At 36.2% G+C, this 21,009-nt stretch overlaps 1 protein-coding gene across 2 annotated transcripts in view; it reads left to right on the top strand.

Moving 5' to 3' along the window:
- The window catches only part of GALNT13 (polypeptide N-acetylgalactosaminyltransferase 13), a 413,355-nt gene that overhangs the window by 380,207 nt on the left and 12,139 nt on the right, over positions 1–21,009 (top strand). The gene's annotated exons all lie outside the window — the stretch shown is intronic.

Below are 21,009 nucleotides of genomic sequence, written 5' to 3'. Positions count from 1 at the left end.
GTGTATATATTCTTTTACATGTGTGGTCAAAATGCCTCATTGTTTCTATGTCTACATAATTCATGCTACATTAGAATTAAAATCTGATAAAAACTTTCAACTGTTCTTCACTGCCCGAAGAATAAAGAACACAATTCATTAGTTATGATATGCAAATCTCATAACTTTATCCCCATCTGGCTTTCCAGACTCGCTTCCCTCGGTGTTCCAATAGTTCCGTATGCTCTGGACAAGTCTGATAATTTCCCATTGCCTGAATATTTGTGCATTTTCATATCTCAACTGTTCACTGACACTGTTCTCTTTAACTGCACTATTGACCACATTCTGGTCCACTCACAAACGTATGACTTACTCATTGTTTAAAACCAAATGATTTTATTTTCTGTTAACTATTAACTAACAACTTCTTAACCAAAATGTGACATTTTTAATGGATGAACTATAATTTATTTAATCATTTCTTTATTCATTCCTTTATTGATCAACAACTATTATTTGTGAACTTTCATTGTTACAGGTAAGGCTCATAAACAGCCCTTTAGCTAAAAGCTGGTGAGCATCTACATTTACTTTTGTGGAAATAATGTCTAAAAGATGATTTTCTAAACCAAAGATTATATAACATTATTAGGCCTTCATTGTAATGTTAAATTGTCCTCCTCTTTATGATTTCACTAGAAGAAACACTATGTTAGGCATTTAATGTGTATTTGATTAGATTTTCACAGCAATCTATTAAGTGTATTTTTTTACTAGGTGCCATTGTTTGTGGGTTGAATGGAAAACCTGAGAAATTAGTAACATGACTCAGATTTCTATCTCCATCAAAGTCAATTTGAGCTAAAATCTATTTGATTTCACAAAAAGCTTATATTCACATTAGTACTGAACCCCAAACACACTCCACTGGGGCCATGATTCCAATGGTCAACCCTAAGCAAGTACATTGTTTTTTACTTTTGCTACTTCATCAGGGAACTCCTTTTACTTTGTTTCTAATCACATTTCTAGCATTTTCAGTACATTTAAGCATGTTTAATATTGACATCACTGCAAATGAATATGAATTCTCTACCATACTTTTTTGTGTTTCCTTTGGGGAATGAAGAGGTTCCTTTTTCTCATCCATTTTTTTTTTTTTTATGCATACAGAACTGGGGTACAGGCCAGAGGTGTAGGGGCAGTGACAGGATTCACCAGAAATAGAGTAGGGAGCAGAACAGGCAGATTGACAGAGTACACTCTTGAGGGGAGCCGTCTGAGTGGGCCACACAAGAGAGGTCTGCTGAGCCATGTGGGCCATGGGCCACCTTCCTGGCAGGGAATTGAGCTCATACTGAAGCGGCTAGGGCTAGCTTTGTAGTGCTATGCTTTAACTCCTTGTACCACTAGGGGGGGCCCTCTTATCCATGTTTAAGAACATTTTATTAGGTAAGATTATTACCTTCAGTCACACATTTCTATAATTTTCTGACTTGAAATATTGTTTACAGCTTGTTTTTAACAGTCATTTAAACATTTTATGTCTTCCATCAATATTTCCCCTTTGGGTTCTCTTTTTGATGTAGAGAATTACTACTCATTTTTCATGAGATGCTTTTAAATGATGCATTTTCATCATCTTCAAGGAGCCATTTTTATAATTGATTGCTAGATTTTAGTTTTATTGGCCATTTTATTATATCTACTAAAATAGCAACACTGATTTTTATTTACGTTTTATGTAAATTGTTCTTATAGTTGTGTACAAATTAGATTAATGTAATATTTATAAATCAACATTTTATATCACAAATGAGTATAACAAATTGTAATACAATGGTGAGTATTTCTCATTTAATTAATTTTTTATGAATTTGTAATAAAAAATTGGGTGAAGGGAAGTAGCCCTTGTACATATTATATTCATTCTTTCTAAATAAAAAATATAAAGTGGTAGAAAATGTTCACATTTTAACAAATACCTTTATAATATTTCTCTTCTTCCCTGGAGTCACTCATTTGGAGAGTATAGGAAGCACATGAAAGTATTCCATTATTCCATGTAATTTATTACAGTCAATGATTCAGAGCTATTTTTCAAGTAAGCAAGTCTTTAGGGAAACTTATGCTAGCCATTTATTTAAAACCTTTATTCTGGAATGATAAGATATCACTAGGTCTTATCTATACTTTCATACAAATGACTCCTCTGCCTCTAAAATGTGATTATTTATACTTAAGAAGGATCTAACCTTATGACAGATGTATTACAGATTTTGAAAGTAAACAACTTCTTTTTCATCTCATTAGATATCCTCTCTAGAGAAAGCTTAATTATTTTAGTGATGCATTTTAATGTACTCACAGATTGTAATGAATACATTCATTCAAAAGATATGTATTCATTTTAAAGTTTGCATTTTTGTAAGTACTATAGTTACTTAGAAACCACTTCTACACTAAATTGTTCCCCTTTTAGTAGCTGGTACAATGGAAATAAAATCTACCAAAGATTTCACAGAGAAAATTTGCAAGTGAAATGAAATGGCCTATGAGATAAATAGGAACATGTACCATTCATTAAATGTTTAAATGAGCTGGATATAGGCAAGTTAGAAGAGAGTGGAGTTACTGAAATTTCTATAGAAGTCGGAATTATTCCAAGATCCTTTATAGCTCATTAATGCTTGACTCAGAGAATGTCTCTGGTCTCTGATTGACTTGTATTCCTAAGAGCAATACTAAAATAAAGTGAGGTTGGGATGGCTGGCTAACCTAACCTCCAGTAGGCATTTCAAGTGATATTAGTGGGAGAGAATATCTAAAGAAAATAAACATTCACCATAAATCATGAGGTGTACAAAGTCCATCAAATCAAGATTTACTGTCCTCTAAATCTCTGGATATCCTGTTATCACAGGATCAGTATGGTGCCAGCAATACCTTTGGGATATGTGTAGAAATCAGTGACTCTATTATTTGTATGATATTATATTTATTCTTAAATCTTCACATTTTATTTTCCTAGAAAGTTAAAACACTCAAATTTACCTATGAGGAAACTTCAAAATCATACCACTTTTAGGAGTTAACACCCATTGCTTCAAACTAACATGTCTATTTGAATAGTCAAATATAACCTCAAAATCAGTCTAGTACAAATACCTCTTTCATCCCAACCTACCGTTTCCCTCTAAACTGTATTCATCCATCTGCTGTATTCTCTCATTTTATCTTGTAGGACACCACTCTCCCCTAACTAAACACTAAACCACATTGATTCTTTCTACTTTCTTTTTATGCATTCCCTCTTTTACTTTTTTTGCTAGTAATGCCACTTTGTAAATCTGCATTTATTTACCTCATGTTTGAATTACTATAATTCTTTTCAATATAGTTTCAGCCTGTCCCTGTCATCACTCTACCCTCATCCCTTCTAAAATTTTATTCTCAAATGGGAAAACAAGCAAGCACAAATTTAAAAGATGAAATCAACATTCTTTACTAATCAAAGCTCCACACATTCTGATCCCTTCCTATCTTTGTAATATTAAACCCTGTTGCTTCTCTACACAAACTTTCAACTCTATCAGCTCTCTTGAGTATCACCAGATGTTTAAAAATTATGTTGATCCATCATTTAAATGACATCCTTGCCTTTTCTTGTACCCTTCAGTCATAACTTTTCTCCACCTTTTACACTCATTCTAGTTTACAGGATTCCATATGTAATTAATTCCACTTCAAAACTCACCCTTCTCCATATGCATGGTTTTTTTTTTCCTACTTTTCAGTCTACACTAATAATTCCTTGTCCTGAATTCTCTGTACTCTACTTTATTCCATTAATTGCTTACTTACTAATACACTATCTCTCAGTATTTCTCTTATTGAAACCTGATGTTGTCATTCAATTTTGTATACAGATTCATCCTATCTTAAAATAGCAAAATCTAAAGCCTTTTTAAAATTACCATTTTCTATCACCCTGAAGTAAATATTTCTAATTAAAAGAATAAAAAAGCAAACAAATGTATACAAAACTTAAAAGTTTCTCACAAACTTTCTGTTGTCACAGAAATAGTTTCAGCTTTTTGGAGAAACTGTCACTAAGGAAAATCTTAGAGAATGAAATTGTTCCTAGGAAATATCTAGGTTTGGACTTGTAAGTTAGCCCCAACTTTATCTACACTGCAAATCTGTGGACTCTACCTGTGAATGTTACCTTATATGGCAAGAAGACCTTGCAGATGTGATGAAGGTGAGGATGGTGAAATCGGGAGGTTACCATGAGTAACTGCTTGGCCATAAGCCAGTCATCCCTATTCTATAAGAGATGACACAGGAGAGAGGGCACAGTGACTGCTGAGGCAGAAAGACAGGTGATGTGGCCACAGAGAAAGAGTATGGGTGGTTGCCAGAAAGTAGAAATCAAGGAATAGATTTTCCCCTGAGTCTCCCAAGAGAAAGCTCCCCTGTGGGTGCTTTGATTTTGATCCAGTAAAAGTGATTTTGTATTTCTGGCCTCCTGAACTATGAGAGAATAAATTTCCATTGTCTTAAACCACCAAGTTTGTAATAATTTCTTTTAGCAATAATAAGAAATTAATATATGCGCTCATAAAGAAAGGTAGTCTAAGTCAGCCTTCATAAACAATCTACCCTTTTGAAAGACAGGTCTGAGACATTAAGCTTTCCTCAAAAGTTAGAAATATATCTTGTTTCATCTTACTGTTTTAGAAATTCATACTGGCTTAACGATACTGGATCCACAGAATGCTTTTATTAGAGAAAATATGTTTTGGGTGATTCCATTTTAAGTGTATATCCTCTTTGCTATTTCAGTGTAAGTGTAAATAAAATTGTTACTTAGCCCCCATTTTTTTCCATGAATAAAAATTCAACATATAAAATAACTTAAAGACTGAAAATATTAAATTATAATTGTTTCTTCACTTAATAGTTGATCAGTTCTGCACAGGAGTTTTAAATTGTTTTCTCAGATATTAACTTAAGAACTGAATAATCAACAAATAACCTTTTCATAATTCAGATAAAGTACCATTTATATTAGAGGAACATCTATTGGTCTTGGAGTTGATTAAAACTTGCAGCAACTTAAAGTTATGATCTGGTTCTGCCCAGTTTTGATTGATAAAGATGATTCCTGGCTGAAAAACAAATAACAAATCTATTATGTTCAACTCTTTTCTTTCCCTGCAAGCAGTTACTCAGATTGTGAAATTTCTCATAAGGCTTCCTAAAAAGTGAACACTATGTTGTCTGATTTTTTTAGAGCTATCATTTTCTCTAAGTGTACGTTTAATTTTGTCTATTTCTACATGCTAATAAACATTCACCACCTATAATTTTTTTCAAAAGCTATAAAAAGTTTTTGCACTGCAATCAACTTACAAATCACATTTACTGTCTTACTCTAAAGTATTTAAAGTTAGTTCCCTAAAATTCTACAGTCATTTAAACAGTTCTACAATTCTAAAATTCTACAATCATTTAAACTTTGGTTCTGAGCTTCCTAGCTAAGTATAAAATTGATTATATGAGTCATCGTGTGCACATGGTAGGAACAAATCAGCCTCCAAAAGATTCAGCTATTCCTTTGTGGAAATGATAAAACTTGATAAGAATAACAGTATACAGAATAGGGGCTATGGGGAGCAGCAAAGAGAGACACCAGACGAGGCCTGGAGGGTCTGGTGATCTCTAAGAACGCATCTTAGGAAATGTTGATGCTATGCAGGTAATAGGACAAAAGGGATAAAAGTTCTGGTGATTAATCCGCTGGCTACAGTGTGTGTCATATCAACCAATGCTTTTAATTTCCTGTAAGACTTTATTTTAAAATAATACTTTAAGCTCTTTTGGTAAAATTCACATAAATGTACGTTCATCTTAGTAATGGGATTCCATGTTTTGAAAAACTTCCATTAAAAAGTGAAACATCATATATTTTATGAAAGCAGAAACTTTAATATGACTCTAGTTTTATACCCACCTCACTCCCAGAGGCATAAAACTTCTCTTATCTCACACCATCAGTAGAACATTTTTTATTCAAAAAGGTAGACTGTTAGCCCAAAAAAGTCTACAAAAGAAAAATGTTTTGCCTCTGGCAGCACCTGCCTGACCCTCAGCCCACCATTTATCTGTTCTGTAGCAACTGTTACTTATAGATAGCGCACACTTTCTACTTTACCAAGATGCACTTGTCTCCATTAAACTATTTACTGCCAGCAAAACTTTTCTCCTTTTTCAGTCTACTAACCCTCATTTCTTTCTCACTTTATCAAGTGCTTCTTTTCTACCTTCATTCATTCTTCATTCTTCATTCAGCAACTAAAATGTAACCACTACACTAAGCTACTTTCTTGTTCAAGTAATTTTCCTGCCAGCATGACAGTATATTTGATATTAATAAGTGATTTGAATGTTGTGAATGTTTGACTACTGTATTTGACGAATACTAAGGTTCTTTGACTTAATCTCCTATATTTCTCTCTTAGACTGTGTGTGTCTAAATTTCACTATAGTCAGAAATAATTACTAAAATTACCATTTGAGGCACTTTGTCATAAAGTTTTATAATTGCTTAATCTAGTATAAAAGCCACTTTATTAGTTCCTAAGTAAGATAATAACTATAATTTCTAAATTACTGACTAGCCTCCTTTTATGTTCACCAGAATTCATGTAGAATCCATATTTTTGATCATTTTACTTTGCTGTAACTAAAATTACTGTTTATTTTTCTGTATTCTCAATTCCATCTTAGCTATTAAGTTCTTAGAGTATTGAAAGAAGAAATAGGTAAGGGTATTTCTAAATTGATTTTTTTTTAATATGAAAGCTTACTTTTTTTAGCAAAGAAAATATAACACAATGACACCTAGAAATGTAAAACTAGACAACAAATTTGTGCCCAAATATTTGGCTCTCCCATAGAGGAAGAAAACCAACATTTGAAAAAAATGGAAAAATCTGCAAGCCATTTGAGATGTCAGGTATAATATTTTTACACTAAGATTTTAATGCATTCTTTGCATAAACTTACCAATTTTAATAGGAGTCACTAATAGTGAGATATTATTGAAGATAACCCAATCTAAGGAAAGTGACTAACTACAGGTTTATACAATTACATGGCTGAAAACATAATGTTTTCATTATGAAAACATAATGTTTTCACTTGTTCACAATTAACTATTTATCCCACATATATTTTCCTCATTGTTAGAACTGTAAATATAATTTCAACAAATATCAGCAAAATATCTCCTGTATTTTAATGGTGCTAAATATATATGACTGTGCCAAATAAGCAAGAAGAATATCATTTTTATGTATAAACTATGAAGAGCAACACTTTGATTTTTAAAGATTTATTTATTTATGCATATAGAACTGGGGTACAGGCCAGAGATGCAGGGGCAGTGAGAGGCTTCACCAGAGACAGAGTGGGGAGCAGAACAGGCAGATCAAAAAAGTATACTGCTGAGGTCAGCAGGCGGTGAGATAGAATTCTGCCATGTCATGTGGGTCAACTCCCTGGTCTGGGATCAACTATTGCTAAAGCAGCTGGGGCTAGCTTCATAGTGCTGTGCTTTAACCCAGTTGTGCTACCAGGGAGGGCCACAACTCTTTGATTTTCAAGGTAATTCTCCTAGTTAATAATCTATCCTCACCAATAAAAGCTAAAAATATGCTGTTAACTCCCCTTAGCATAAAACACATTTGCATCTTACACTAAAATGAAACATACTGATCATCTATATGAGTTGATATCATTATTAGTATTTTAAAAAATTAATTACGATTTTTGGCCCCAACAACTATAACAGATAGAAGCTAATTTGTATTGGCCTAAAATAGTCATAAGCTAGCAGCTTTCCATGTATGTACAATTTGATTTTCACAATAACCCTAATAGGAAGGTGTTATAATCAGGCTGAATACTTCATATACAATACACTATGCCATACCTGAGCTGAGTCAACTTTGGTAAAAAAATCAATGGCACCTAGAGGTTGATATCACTCTCTGACTATCCTAGTATTTCCAGCTCCTAAAGCTCAGTACCTTACACTGGCTGGCTTAAACAATGGGTAGTTATTTTCTCATAGTTCTGGAGACTGGAGTCTAAGTTCAGGAAGCAGTGTGGTTGAATTCCAGGTTGGGCCCTCTTCCTAGCTTGTGAAGGCTGCCTCCTTGCTATGTCTCTTCCTCTTCTATAAGGGCAATACTCCCATCAGGCAGGCCTCACCCTAATGAACTCATCTATGCCTACAGCCTCCCAAAAGCCTCCATATCCAAGTACTATCACACTAACAGTTAAGGTATAACATAAATTTGTGGGATGGGCAGAAACAAAAATCCAATCCAGAACAGTGGCTTTATGAAGTTCTATGCTCTTTCTGACCCTTGATTTCTAGTAACATAAGTTGATATCGTTGAACTAGATGCCCATCAGCTCTAATGATCTTTATCTCTACTGTTAGAGAAACAAGAGCAACAAGCCCAGGTGACTTTGGAATCTGTGGCCCAGTAACAAGGGGCATGAATTTAGAAACCTTAAATTTCAGAAAAGTCATTTAAAAAACAATGAGCAAACTTCCTGTTAACAAAAACTAATGATTTACAGAAAAACTGAATAAGCAATTCACTGAATACTGTATATGTACCCAGTAATATATAGGCATGAAAAAGAATACCAAAAAAATGTAACTTGTTGGTGAAGATGCTGTACATTTTTGATAACAGAATTCTTCCCATGAGTTCCCCAAGAGAATTTCATACTCTTTCAAGTATTAGAAAAGAGTTCATTTTCTCCTGAGAAACAATTTTATTTATTTTTTTTCTGTCAAGTATATAGTATACCAATCGAAAATTCATATTTTCTATGGACAAAAATTTATATTGACCTCATACTTGCATTCTTTTTATTACATCAGCATTGTTTATTACATCAGCATTGTTTATTACACAGATGGATATTTCTCTATTATTTAGCAGCTATTTAGAGAAATATACAATATATGTATATAAGTCTGCTTAGGTTCATCCCCACAATTTAAACAAGAGGAAATTAAGAGTTGAAATTATAGTAAAATTTAAATGCCAAGCAAGGACATTTTGATTTTCAGGGACAAGAAGCAAAAGATATTTCAGACTGCAAAAGTCATCAAAGAATAGTTTGTCACTATTTTTAATACAACCTCAGGAAAATACTTAGACATGCATTTTTTGTTATTAAAAGTGTCATGTTGGGCCCTGCCTGGTGGCGCAGCAGGTAAAAGCACTGCACTGAGAAGCTAAAGCCACTTCTGCATGAGTTCGATTCCCGCCTGCCCCGGAGGTGACCACATGGTGTGGCAGACCTCTCCTGGCCCGCCCGCTGCTCCCCTCAGTAGTGTACTTCGTAGATCTGCCTGTTCTGCTCCCCACTCTGTCTCTGGTGAAGCCTCTCACTGCCCCTGAGCCTCTGGCCTATACCCCAGTTCTGTATGTACAAATAAATAAATCTTTTAAAAAAAAAAAAAGTGTCATGTTGAATACAGCCAAAATGAGAAGGACTTTGTATTCTTGTTATTTATTATCCAAGTATAATTGCAACACAAGTGTGGACAGACTATAGAACTCATTGTTTTTTTTTTTTTTCATTTATTTATTTTATTCTGTTACCAAAATAAAATTGGATTTATCTGTATAAATCCAATACAGAGTGAGAAGCCACATGTGGTAGGTTCAGAAATGATACCTTTCTATTAAAGGAAAAAAGGCTTCAGTAGGTTACCATGGAAACACTCGAATGTCCATTCCAATTTCTAATAAAGAAACTTAGCCTTCTTATGAGAATCATCATGTGTATGTTTCATATATCATATGTATGTATATGTATATACCCATTTAAAATTTATTTCTACTCCATCTGTCTAGTTGCTAGATGTCAAATAGAGTTTGGCATTTTCTTTTTTATTTCACAGAAATAATATGTGTGTATCTTAATGGGATAGGCTGAAAAATTAAAAATAAACTTAATTTTTTATCAACCAACAATAGCTAACAAATTCAGGGGTACATTCTATGGTCATTGTAGCACTAAGTTATAATCACATTGGTCCATATAGCTGACCAGTGTATCTACTGAGAGCAAATGCCACTTACAGGTTGCAGGAACCTGTAAAGTAATGCAATTTTAATCACATTAAAAATCACCAACTAAAGAGGTCTGATCTTTATTTCATTCAGTGAGTGAAACGTGGTTCAAGAGCAGGATTTTTTTTTTTTTTTGGTTATGGTAATATCAATTTGTTGAATATGAAACTAACATGAAGATGTGACCCCTAATTTCAGATTTAAGTTTTTAAAGACATATTAAAATTGATTTCTGAAATCTCCCATACAGAAAACTTTCAAGTAAATTACTTCTATGATCCTCCCTCTAGCAGGGGGAATTTAACTTTCCTCCCAGATTCCCCTTACTTGTGGGCTGTGCCTGTTGACTTGTTTCTAAAAGGACAACATGATGAGTTGGGGGTGGGGAATGTAGTAACTTTACAGAGAGAAAAATGGCAGATCATGGTTTGGGTAAGAAAGCAATACTCTCCACGGTGAGACATGTTGATACCATGCATCCTTGATATTATTGACTAAAATAGCACTTTCCTTTGCATCTTCCTCCTTGAAGCCTATAGCCCTAATCTATCAGATAAATGTTAGACATGCAAACTGAGGAATATTCTATAAGATACTTAGTAGGGCCCCTCCCTGCTGGTGTAATGGGTTAAAGCACATCACTTATAAAGCTATCTGCAGCCACTGCAGCATGAGTTCAATCCCCGGCCATCATGGCACATGGCTGGCAGACCTCTCCTGACTCTCCTTCTGCTCCCCTCAGTACATCTGCCTGTTTTGTATTTCAGTACATCTGCCTGTTTTGCTCCCCACCCTGCCTCTTGTGAATCCTCTCACACCCACAACTCTGGCTTGTACCCCAGTTATTGTATGTATAAATAGGTAAATCTTTTTTAAAAGATTTTTTTAAATAGTATCTTTTAATAGTATCTAATTAAAAAGATCTTTGCTTCTTATCCCTGGGAATCAAAATGTCCTTGCTTGGCATTTAAATTTTGCTATAATTTTAACTCTTAATTTCATCTTGTTAAATAGTAGGGATGAACCTAAGCAGAATTTTATACATATATTGTGTATTTCTCTAAATAGCTGCTAAATCTGCTAAATAATAGAGAAATATCCATCTGCATAATAAACAATGCTGATGTAGTAGAAAGAACACAAGTATGATGTCAATATAAATAGATACTTTTAATAGTATCTAATTAATAGATACTTCTCTAAAGCATCAGTTATCAAAAAAGAGGGAAATATAAGCATCTGTCAGAGAAGGCTCAAAAGATCTGAGAATTAAATGTAGTATGCTGTCTGCCCTAGATGGGACTCTGGGGAAAAATGAGCATGGAATCATACGCAACTTTAGGAAAAACCAGTGAAATCTGTGTTGTTTATTTTTTTATTATCACTGTGGGGCAGAAATACTAAATGTGGGGTTTCCCTGCTGGCATAAAGGGGTAAGTCTCAACACTAAAGCTTTCCACAACCACTGCAGCACAAGTTTGGTCCCCAGCCAGAGAGGTGGCCCACATGGCACAGCAGACCTCTCCTGTCTTGCCCGCTGCTCTCTGCAGTGTGTTTCAGTTGATCTGACTGTTTTGCTGCCCACCTGTCTCTAGTGAATCCTGTCACCCTCCCCCCCACACCTCTAGTCTGAATCCCAGTTCTTGTATGCATAAAGGAATAATACTTAAAATGAGAAAAGAAAAGAGACCCTCCCTGGTAGCACAGTTAGTTAGGACGCAGCACTGCAAGCCAGCCACAGCTGCTTCAGTGCCAGTTGATACCCAACCCCAGAGGTGATCCACATGGCATGGCAGACCTCTCCTGAGCCGCCTGCTGCTCCCCTCAGCAGTATACTACATGAATTTGCCTGTTCTGCTCCCCACTCTGTCTCTGGTGAATCCTCTCACTGCCCCTGCACCTCTGGCCTGTACCCCAGTTCTGTATGCATACATAAATAAATCTTTTTAAGAAAAGAAATGCTAACTGTATGTGATGCCTCTATCATTTGGGACCATCATACAACGTCTTTGAAAGACAGAGTCTTCCATTGCAAACTAAGTGACTTCAAGGAATTTATTTAACCTTCTCAAACCTCATATTCCTCATTTAAAAAAAAAAAGGAACAATAATGCTTACTTGAAAGATGATTAAAGAAGCATGTAGCATAATGCTGTAGCTTGTACTGTCAGATTCAATACACAATGTATTTTACATGACTTCTCTCTTGACAGACACACAGCCAGTGTTCCTCAAATGTTTACTTTCTCTCCTTTCACTTGCTTTCAGTCCAACATCCCAAGAATCTGTGTCCCTTTGCCTAATGGTTTTAAGTACCAGGGGTTATATTGCCCGTCTCATCTGCCCTGGAGAATTCATCAATTATACTGTTCTAATCACACTTTAAGTCAAAACTGTGGACAGATAGTGTATCTCGTTCCTTCATCCATTAAGCAAACTGAATCTGTAGGGCTTGTCCTACACTTATTATTAGAAATCCCAGCAGGAGTAAACCCAAGTCACCTACATGTAACTGATTTGTTTTATTTTTTATTTTTTTATTGACTGCATTTCTTTTCCTACTCTCCAACTGGTCTTTCCTGACATTATCTACCCAATGAACTACTTGTACTTGAGCCTCAGTGTCACCTTTTGGAGGAAGCTAACATAAACAGCACCTACAACACAGATAGATGCCTTAAGAAAAATAGGGTTTCTTTAGACTTGAAACCACCTACAAAAATTTAATGTTTGCAATTGGTGCAAATGTTGTGGTGATAATATAGAGGTGAATTTTTTCAATTATGTTTAATTTTAAAAGTAGTTCATCTTTACTAATACAAGGCAGCTGGTGGCCTATGGGTTAACTATCAACACTGTCACCTTGATGCCCTGAGTTCCATTCCCACCCAGGGAGCTGACCCACATATGGCACAGCAGACCTCTCCTGCCTCGCCTGCTGCTCCCCTCAGTGGTGATTTCAATTCATCTACCCATCTGATCCCCACTGTGTTTCTGGTGAATCTTCCCACCCCTCCACACCTCTAGCCTACACCCCAGTTCTTCTAATAAATGAATAAATACATATTTAGGAAAAAAGGCCACTGTACCTAATATACAATATCTTTGTGTTCTTTGTATATTATAATTTACCTTTTGAGACATTATGTGTGTGTGTATATGTTTATTTGTTGATTTATATAGCTCTATATTTTTATACTTTCATAAATTTTCATCTAATTATATACTTTATGGAGGTTGCCTATGACTGAAGAAATATAAACCATCCAAGACACTTTACTTTCTTGCAACTTATATATGTGAGGACCAGTTCTTAAGAGAACTGAAGAGAATAAAATATTTAATGAATGATACAATGAGGAAAACAGAAAAGGGGGTCATATTAAAAGAAAGATTAATTTGCTAAAGAAATCATTTTAGTGAGAACAAAATTCAAGCAAGTTTCAATAGTGGTAGAAACTTTACAGAAATTGACTATTCAAAATTTCATAAAGGGCCTGTGTAGTATGGATAAAATCCAAGCTATTCTACATGCTCAATAATATCAGCTCAATAAACAGATGAATGAAAGATTGAATGACCCCTCAAGCTAAGAATACTAATTTTTGCTAGTATACTATCTCCTACTTCTGTGGGTCAGAAATGTGGGCATAAGATGCCTGGGCTCTATGCTGATAGTCTAATAGGACTGAAATAGAGTGTTAGCCTGAGCTATGCTTTCACTGGAAGCTCAGGATCCTCTTTAAAACTTCCTACTTAATGGCAGAATTCAATATCTGGTAGCTGGAGACTGTGGTACCATCTTTTTTTTTTTGGTGTTTTTCTCTGGCTCTCAGTGGCCAGGGAGGCTAACCTCAGTTTGCTGCGCTGTGACTCTCTCCAAAATTTGGTGATTTGCATATTCAAAGCCAAGATAAGAATCTCTCTTCAGTCTACCAATACATGGTAGCATCTAACATAATGTGATCAGGGAGTGATATTGCCCTAGTCTCGCCCCCACTGAGGGATGGTGTTGCCTGTGGAATGAACACCAGCGAATCAGAAACTTGGGGTCCTCAGAAAATTCTTCCATAGTCCCATAAAAAGGTGGCAGTGATCCTTTGGAAGACATTCTGTTTGAAGTTAAATTTGTAATTTATATTCTCTAATACTACAATAGTAAAATATGAGTGTCTGGAACATAATGTATATATATTCGATTTTTTTAAGTATAGACTTATTTTTCAACCCTTCAAGGCAGAGTAAAGTATTAAACATTCATAAATTTTAACATCAGTAATATTTTAAATGGAAGGATTTAACAGATGTATGAGGAGAATAGAAATATCAGTCACATTCTGTTACTGTTTTAGTGTATCACACATTACCATAGTCTCTTGCTCTGTTGTTGTTGTCTTACTAAGTGACCTAGAGCCTTCCAAAGACAAATAGTTTTTATTTCACTTCAGTAAGGAATTATTAGATACATACTCTAGGTTTTAAATTGGGGCACTAAGGTTTAAAAATAAAATATGAAGTGAGAATGTAATCAAATGTAGATGATATGCCTGATTTTGCAGATAACTGACTTGTTACTTGAGGCAAGTACTGTGTTTAGACTTTACATGAATTATTTCTTTCAAACTTTGAAATATTTCAGGAAAAAGTGACGTCCTTTTTCTTTTTATCTGATGAGGAAGCCAAATTTTTGACAAAGTCTCACAGTAACTCTGGTTCTTATGGGTAGTGAAAAAGGTCAGTGCCTTTCCAAACTCTATAGTTCTAGACCTTTCTGCTCTGAAGACCTGTACAAGTGATGTCTGTGAGATAACGGCAGCAAGCTCTCAGGCTGAAAGTCCTTACGAAAGTGCTACATGAAGAAAGTGACAGATGTGCAAGACTTCAAGGAGGACAGTTTTGTTATTTTTTTCCTGAGCAGAGTGAAATGGGAAGGTTTGTCTTGGTAATAAGATCAGCACACACCAGCTCAGAAAAGGAAGGAGGATGTGACTTGCTGAGCACAAATTAGGAAATATCAAATTGTTACTTATATCAAAGTGAAAGGGCAGAGTTAGGCTTCACAGATCATTCTGTTGAGGACAGAATGGCAATATTAAACATGAGCTACAGTAAGTCCTCACTTCACATTGCTGATAGGTTCTTAGAAATTATGACTTTAAGCAAAACAATGTATAACAAAACCAATTTTTATCATATAAACCAGTGTTAACTCATTGGTCATAATAACATCACCAAACTTTTAAATAAAGGCTAAAAGTGGGGATTCCCTGGGGGTACAAGGATTAAAGCCCAAAGCACAGTACTACTAAGCCATGCTGCCCTGCCTGCTGCTTGTCTCAGCAGTGCATTTCAGTACATCTGCCTGTTCTGCTCCCTGTTCAGTCTCAGGTGCCAGCATATTCTGGTAGCTCCCGGTGCAAGGTGAGAACCAATCTTGAGACACCTTTGATCACAGGGCTCACCAGTGTGCATGAGAATTTTGGTACATACACGTGTGAACACACACACATATACCCTCAGACTGGGACAACATAGATGTAATAACCAGTGAACCTCGTGTGTACATCTTTGGGATGTGGGAAGAAACTGGAAACTTGGAGAAAACCCACAGAGACATGAGGAAAACAGAGAAATCTCACACAATGGTGGTCCCAGATGAGAATTGTTTTTTGTTTTTGTTTTTAAGATTTACTTATTTATACATACAGAACTGGGGTACAGGCCAGAGGTGCAGGGCGGTGAGAGGCTTCACCAGAGTAGGGAGCAGAGCAGGCAGATCGACGAAGTACACTGCTGAGGGGAGCAGTTGGCGGGTCAGGAGAGGTCTGCTCGGCCATGTGGTCTCCTCCGGGGCAGGTGGGTATTGAACTCATGCAGAAGTGGCTTTAGCTTCTTAGTGCTGTGCTTTAACCCGCTGCGCTACCAGGGAGAGCCGAGAATTGTTTTGTTTTGTTTTGTTTTTTAAGCAATGCTATAATGAAATGATATGTACCTACTGGCCACACCACATTGTATTTTTAATAATGAAATTTCAGAGCATAAAATGTTAAAAGAGCATAGCTATCATTTAAGCATGTAAGAGTACGGTCAGAAAACACATCTACTTCTTACCCTCCTATATACAAACCACTGACCTAATAGACAATAGATGAAGCTTGAAATTTTATAAAGCAAAAGTCTTTTTGCTTGGCGGCTCTACTGATGAATTCAATTCCATCCCTGCATTCTCCATGCTAATTTCAAAGTGATATGTCCTATAATAAGAGAATATTTTGGAAAATCTTATTTCAAAGGGTATAATTTTGTTTCTAAACATTTTTCCTTATTATTTCAGTGTTCTTTTTCTTCCACTATTTTTTAATAGAATGGCACTAAAACTGTTATAAAGTGTTTATTTCCTTTTAATTTTAATTCTTCTGGATAGTATTAACAGATTTCTCAACTAGACTGCACTAAGATAGCTAAAGAATGCCTTGAAGAATTCAAAGCTCCAAAATAACTAACTGGCAATGGTGTGTGCTGGGAAGTATGTGAAAGAATAATGACAATGAGTTTGGAGTGCAGGGAAACCCCTGTCACTAAGTGAGAGAAAAAGTGGAAAAATCCTGTGACTCTGTTGCCCTCGGTTTCTTCATCTGAAAAGCAAAGTGGTTGTCATAAAATGACATACAAAGTACCTTAAAGCTGTGACCTTTTAGAATAAATATTTCCCTGGGAACCTCAAAAGGAAAAGTATTTTATAAATTCAAAATTAAATCTAGAGAAATCACAACCATATTAACATAGCCGTATCGAATATACGTGAAAATATTTTAGAAACACTTCAAGACAGAGCCAGCAGAGGGCGTGTCATTCCTAAGAGCCGGGCTGAAGGAGGAGGAGTCTAGGTCGCACTAAAGCTAAACACAGCGTGTTTACTTTGCAAATGCCACTGCTTGTGTAAGGTTTTTGCAAGCTGCTATTTTACTACAAATCTAAGCAAAACTTTGCAATTTCTCAGGGATAAAGATAAGAGAAGTAACTCTCCATCGTTAGGGTTTTAAACATGATGCAGTTTTTGAAAAGAAATGTAGACATTTAATAAAGTCAAGTTTATATGGAATGTTTTATTTAGTTTCTTCTCTTGTATTAAATCCCAGCATTCTTTATTCTTGATTTAGTGTGCACAAGTTGACAAGCTCATTATGAATTGACAATTGACCACATATTCAGTTGGTTTTAATTTTATTATTCTTAGAGTCAAATAAAATAAACTATAAACCAATTCAACTAACACCTGGTGAGCTCAGAGGGACAAATATAGAATATTTTAGATCATTCTCACAAAAGTCCTTGAAAAGTGTTTAAATGTCTTCATCATAGTGAAATAATCATACTGTAGAATACCTTTAAACATACTTTCTCAAAAAGAAAAAATCCATAATAAATCGTATACATATATGAAATAATAAAAATGTTTTCCTCCTCTGGAAAAAAATGTAAGATTGGAATAAATTGAGATTCAAATTAGCTATTATCCTTTATATGTTATAAATTATTCTGAAACTCATCTGAGTACATCAATTCAGAGACAAAATTAATCTGACCTCAGTAAAGAATATTTTTATAAAAGCACCAGAGTAAATCACTTAGTCACAGTAAACAACCATTTTGAGAGATATTTGAGTAGAAAATGGTTATGAAAAAGATTGATTTGATGCTTTTGGAAATTTTAATTGGATAGTACAGTGTTCAGCCCAGACACCGTTGTACAATCAATATGAAATCTAAAATCAGCTTTCCCTGGGTCATCTGCAATGTCAATTTGGGAAACTAATTCCATGTCTTTTAGACCCTTCAGCCATCTTTATAAATAAAAGGACATCTATTAGTTTCCAATAACTGCCTTAACAAACTCACAAACTGGGTGTTTATAACAACAGGAATTTATTACTTTTTCTGAGACCATAGAAGTTTGAAAGCAAGGTTATGAGAAAGACAATATTCCTTCTGAAACTTGTAAAAGAGAATCAGTTCTTGCTTAGACCACTTCTGGTGTTGGTCAGTGTTGGGAACCGAAGCGGACAGCTTGTTCCGTTGGGCAACGGAATTAAAAGCATTTCAACAACAACAACAAAAAAAAAATCCGGGTTGATAAAGACACGACCTAAGAAACCCTTCGGCCCACACCCTTCCTCTTCCTCTTTCTCTTCTCGCCCATTTTCGCCCCTCGCAAGATCAGCAGCCCACCAAAACGTGCTGTATTCCCATTGGTCTCCTCCCCTCCTGGCTTCCGATATTGCATCACCCTCCTCCTTTATGTAAGCGGATGTAAAGCCCAATAAACGCTCTCTGCTGCTGCACGTGCACGACTGACTCTTGTACGGCAGACCTGGGGCCCCTAATCTCCGGCCTTGCTGGTCAAGGTCCCCCGCAGGTCAGCATTCTTTGATGTCACCAAGCTTGTAGAATACACTCTGTCTGCTGCCTCCATGTCTCTGTCTTTTTTATACAAGGACACCAGTCCTTTTGATTTTGAACTGAGGACATGGTATATTGCAATGTGACTTCATCATAGTGAAATTAAGAGCAACAACAGTATGTTCCCATTCTGCAACGCTGGGAGTTAGGACACTGACACATCTTTTAGGAGACACATTTCAACATGCAATAGGAGTTAACAGCAAGTAGAGAAACTGCAAGATTTTCATTGAGAAAGTAGTTGCTCTCCTTTTAGAGGAAGGGGCTGGCCTAGTTTCCAGTGACAAGCCTACTGAGAGAAGGACTCATGACAGGGCTAGGGACTGGTGTGAACCCCTTGCCACTGACAGGGCCCTCTACTCTGAAGTCTTCATTATTTTTGAACAAAAGTCCTGCAATTCCATTTTGCATTGGCCTGCAAACTATGTAGGACATCACATTCAGAGTTTATTATCTGCTTCCGAACTTCAGGAATCTTGGAGATTGTGATGACTCATGCGTGATGAGGCTGGCCTATGACAACAAGATTACAGTGAAGTGCCTATTACAGCTTATCTTAATAAAAGGTGACCCGCTTAAAAAATATGTAGTGAGGCCCTCTCTGGGGGCGCAGTGGGTAAGGACGCAGCATCACAAGCTGGCAGCAGCGGCTTCAGTGCAAGTTCGATCCACATAGCGTGGCAGACATCTCCTGACCCGCCCACTGCTCCCCTCAGCAGTGTATTTCATTGATCAGCCTGTTCTGCTCCCCGCTGTGTCTCTGGTGATCCTCTCACCTCCTCTGAACCTCTGGCTTGTACCCCAGTTCTGTATGCATAAATAAATAAATATATATATATTTTTAAATGTAGTGAGAGATACTTAGCTTGGAATATTTAAAGAACTACAAACACTCTCAGGAGAAGGAACTTTTCTAGCTCTGCTAGGCTAGAGAACAGGAAGTAGTTCTAAACAGACAGGGCAAGTAAGACATCTCCTATACCTTCACCACTGTGGAAGAACAGAAAACCAAATAGTAACCTGGGGGGGTTTGGGGATTGGGGGGATTTGAGTGTGGGCAAGAAACGTGAAAGGAGGAGGTTGCAGTAGAAAAATCAGGGATAGGACCTCCCTTGTGGCCCAATGGGTTAAAGTACAGCACTATGAAGCTATCACAGCCACTGCAGCACCGAGTTCTATCCCCATCCAGGGAGGTGACCCAAATGGCACAGCAGATCTCTCCTGACCCGCCCGCTGCTCCCCTCAACAGTGTACTTTGTCAGTCTGCCTGATCTGTCTCTGGTGATTCCTCTCACAACCACCCCCACCTCTGACCTGTACCCCCGTTCTATATGTATAAATAAGTGAAAAAAAAAAAGAAAGAAACATCAGTGATGCCCTGTCCCACTTCAGGATCCCAACCCCAAAGCAGGGCCCATTTAGAAAAGTGGAGAAAATTTTACATTATGTTATCTTTGGATGTTTTGATTAATAATGTTAAACTATCCTAATATCTGAATTGAACTCCAAGTGGACCTAGACAAGTAAGCAGAACTATCATACACCCTATATTTTTTTCCATGGAAGTAGGGTGAGATATATTAACTCCTTCAATACTTTTTTTTTTCCAGTACATCTTAAAGAGCTAATAAGGTCACAGTCTGAATTGTGTGCTCCCCAACCCCAGTTCATATGTTGAAGTCTTAGTCCCATTACCTCAAAATGTGACTATATTTGGAGATAGTTTTTTAAAATGGCATTAGGGTTAAAAGAAAAATAATAATTCGGATAGGAGTTAATGTGCATGTTGTACTTATAAGAAGTGGTCAGGACACAGATAGACACAGTAAAGACCACTGTAAGACATAGGGAAAAGAAGGCCATCGACATGTCAAGAGAGAAGCACTCCTGCTGACGTGATCCCAGACTTTTAGCACCCACTACTTGAAGGAAATAGATTTGAATTCACTAACAATGAGCACACTCCACCTTGACATGCTTGGATATTTTGAGAAGAATTAATGTCAAGTCCAGCCAAACCCTAGGAGAAAAAATATGTTTAAAGCCTATCTTTAATGAGATCCCCAGAGAAGATGATTCTACAACTTTCAGAAATCCACTGACATTACTTAATAGAATTTATGTGATGTATTTATGGAAAGAATGATTTAGACTTCGTGTTGTTTTGGGGAACTGGTCATAAATGGCAAGAACACCAACTGCCCTTTACTGAGCCCCATGCAATTATGGCTTTATTTTTTGAACCTGTTGTGAGCTTTCCAAGCTTTATAAGTCAAGGCTAGTGCAGGAAATGAAGTGCCAACAAATAATAAGCATTTCATAATTTTATTTGTTAAATTGAGCCCTCACCAAAATGTTATAACGCAGATTATACCCTCTCTTGCAGTTGAAA

Source organism: Condylura cristata, unplaced genomic scaffold, assembly GCF_000260355.1.
Source record: "Condylura cristata isolate star-nosed mole 26May11 unplaced genomic scaffold, ConCri1.0 scaffold00002, whole genome shotgun sequence".
NCBI classification, from domain to species: domain Eukaryota; kingdom Metazoa; phylum Chordata; class Mammalia; order Eulipotyphla; family Talpidae; genus Condylura; species Condylura cristata.
Note: the sequence above shows the minus strand (reverse complement) of the source record. Positions and strands in the feature narration are given on the sequence as shown.